We start from the raw sequence: 3,753 nt of genomic DNA, 5'->3' as shown, positions 1-3,753 counted from the left end.
GGATGTCGTCAATGAAGACTATGACGAATTTTTCCAGGAATGGACGACACACTCTGTTCATTAAGTCCATGAACACAGCAGGTGCATTCGTCAATCCGAAAGGCATCACTAAGAACTCGTAATGACCATAACGAGTTCTGAACGCTGTTTTGGGCATATCCTCCTCCAAAATCCGTAATTTGTGATACCTGGATCTTAAGTCTATTTTCGAGAAGTAGCTCGCACCTTGTAGTTGGTCGAACAGATCGTCAATGCGAGGCAGAGGATATCGTTTCTTGATGGTAAGTTTATTCAGCTCACGGTAGTCTATGCACATGCAGAATGATCCATCCTTCTTCTTCACGAACAAGACCGGTGCTCCCCATGGTGAGAAACTTGGTCTTATGAAACCTTTGCTAAGGAGTTCGTTCAGCTGGCTGGATAATTCCTGCATTTCAGAAGGTGCAAGACGATAGGGGGATTTGGCTACAGGGGTAGCCCCAGGGATTAAGTCAATTCTGAATTCGATTTGTCGTTCGGGAGGCACTCCTGGAAGATCATCGGGAAATATGTCAGGAAAGTTGCAGACCTCAGGAATGCTCGTGATGTCTTTCACTTCTTGGTTTTTTTCTACCACGTGAGCTAAGAAAGCACATTACTCTTTGCGAAGGTACTTTTGTGCCTTGATGCAAGAAATGATCTATAGGTTCGTTCCGGGTTTGTCGCCGTTGATGATAAAAGTTTCGTTTCTTGGCATGTTTAGGCGAATGGCTCTTTCGTAACATAGGATGTCGGCATGGTTAGAGGACAACCAATCCACACCAATAATGACGTCGAAACTTTTGATGGAGACCGGCATAAGGTCTATCGGGAAAGAAAAGTGATTCAAGGTAAGGATACATCCTATGTATATATCGTTAGTGTATTCGGACATTCCGTTAGCCATTTCTACTGTGAAGGTTTCATTTAGTGGTTGGAAGTTTTGATTTAGTAGGTGTTTGAAATTATGGCTCACGAAGCTCTTCTCAGCACCACAATCAAATAGAATACATGCATAAGTATTGTTGAGAAGAAACGTACCCGTGACCACCGCAGGGTCTGCCACAACTTCTTCGTGACCCATTTCTAGAATCCTCCCAACTCCACCGACATTTCCAGTTTTCGGACAATCTCTTTTGAAATGCCCAACATCACCGCATCCATAGCATGCTTGACCTACTCCAGCAGCAGGTACTTGGTTAATCGGTTGGGGTGGTGATTTACAGAATCGGGCAGTATGCTCTTTTCTGTTGCAGTTACGACACTGCATTTCCCGACAATTTCCGTTGTGGTGAAAATTGCACTTGTTACATTTGGGGAGATTACCAGCATAAGGCTTAGCTGGTGCAGGGTTAGCAGGAACAGCAGCAGGTACAGTAGCAGCATGGACCACCACTAGCTGTTTCTTTTTCGAGGGTTCCTGGGAAGATTTTCCCTTTCTTTTATTCCAGGCTTTCTTCTTCTTGTTGTTGTTACTGTTGTTGTTGTTGTTTCCCCTGGGTTGTTCTGGAGCAGCGATCACTAAGTTTTGACGGGCTCCGTGATCGATAAGGGACTGTACCAATTCTTTGGCACTGTCAAAGGTAACAGGCCTGGAAGCAATAACACTTCCCTGAACCTGGGGTAACAGCCCCCAGATGTACCTTTTAATCTTTTTGCTCTTCAGAGCAACCATTTATGGATATAGGATCGCTAAGTCATAGAATCGATTAGTGTAGGTTGTTATGTCTGAACCAACCATAGTAACACCCCAGAGCTCTTGCTCAAGCTTCTGAATTTCATCCCGCGGGCACTACTCCCGCATCAGCATGGTCTTCAAGTTCTCCCAACTTATAGAGTTTGCCACTACCAAGGTTAGTGACTTAACATGTCCGTTCCACCATGTTAGGGCTCTATCAACAAAGGTATAGACATCAAATTTAATTTTGCTACCCTCCGGGCAGGAGCAGGTCTCGAAGACTGCCTCTTTTTTCTCAATCCATTGCCTTAACGCCATCACTCCTCCAGTCCCGTTAAAAGTACTGGGTTTGGCGTTCGATAAGTCCTTGTAGGTACACTCCTGATGGTGCCCGTGACTATCACCCTGATTGGAAGGGTGTGCACCACTCCCCGGTCCACTTACAACAGTGTTGGTTATATGAGACATAGCAACCGCGATAGCTGCTGTGACCTCCGCCTGAAACATGGCAGCGCCAAATTGAGGAGGTGGTGGCGGAGGTGGTGTTGGCGCTTCATTAACATGGGCACGCCTTGGGGTTCTCCGAGGAGGCATCTTCCACCTTAAGAATTATAAGATGCAAAGACAGTCAGATATCAAGAATGAACATGAATATGATATCTCTGAACTGAAACACTCAGTTCATTATGGGTCTTGTATGGAATTGGAAATAGAAGTCTACTACAAGTACAACTTGCAACAGGATAATATGAATGTGAGTGGTTATTCTTCAGGAGTATGAAAACGCATGTCGATTGTATTGGTATATTAAGTACATAGAGTTTGGAAAACTTGACCGTATACAGGTCTACAATATACCATGATACTGGGAAAACATCGACATTAAACCGACCTACCGAAAATGAAATTTTCGCGGTCGTACTGAAAACTATGAAAAATAATGCTAGAACATATCCTAAGACTTAGACTATAACCAAAAGAGTAAGTAGTGAACACGTAGAGTATAATCTACTTCGTACTAGGTCCGGCCCTATATTTGGGTAGCTGACGTTCTATTTTGCACATACGCCTATCTTGTGTTATTTGTCATTCTCGCAGTTCTCTAACTTCGGCTTGGGATGCCACCAGTTCTCTCAGTAAGAAATTAGTACGATCCTTGTCGCATAATGATTGTCTTCTAAGTTACGAATGCGAACGGTGTTGACTCCAGTAGCAGCATCAACCTGCATGACTCGGTCGATAGTAGCTCTTCCTTGTTCATCGTTACATGCCACACGGCGAACTAACACCGGGAGGGCTCTGTCTGCTGAGCCTCCTATGTCTAGATTGTAGAAGCTTCATTCTGACCTTGTTCGTTACTCCACCTGTCTAGGTTCACCGCCCACAGAGGCGTCGGGCCTTGGAAGTTTTGTCGTGGATTGGGATTCTGTGCAACTGGTGGTGGATTATAGGCTTCTGATTCCTAATCAGTATCTTTAGGAAAATTTTCTGCAAAATCATCATCTAAAGGGATCTCAGGATTCTCCTCTGGCTCCTCATCAAGCCATCCTCCATTTCCCTAATTGGGAAAGTACGGGTCTCCGGGTAAATGGAATCCATCCATTGTTATCTAAGCGAGAATAGGGATATAAGAGATATTGAATATAGTTAGTAACGATAGATTTGCAAATACAAGTTTCTACGAGAGAAACTTACAGTTAAAATGTAATGAATTCTCTATGACATGACTTGTTTTGGGTACTTCTATAACTACAAAGTGTATACTAATTATATATAACTTGGGTATAATAGACCTTCTATTAAATGATCCTGCTCTAAGTACACAACCAAACAAGGAACAGGAAATAAGCTACATTACATATTCTAAGTCTATAAAACTTAAATTATATATAACTGTAATATACACTTAATATTTATAGCTCTACCAACAATGGTTCTTTTGTTTTTCACATACTTGATAATAGTATATAGTGCCTAAAATACTCCTATAGTATTTTAACTTTATGTTCTATTCTAGAGTTCTTCTGTATATATGAATAGTTGGTAAGTTTTAGACA

The sequence above is a fragment of the Lactuca virosa genome, chromosome 4 (assembly GCF_052849685.1).
Source record: "Lactuca virosa cultivar CGN04683 chromosome 4, Lactuca_virosa_CGN04683_v6, whole genome shotgun sequence".
Taxonomy (NCBI): domain Eukaryota; kingdom Viridiplantae; phylum Streptophyta; class Magnoliopsida; order Asterales; family Asteraceae; genus Lactuca; species Lactuca virosa.
Note: the sequence above shows the minus strand (reverse complement) of the source record.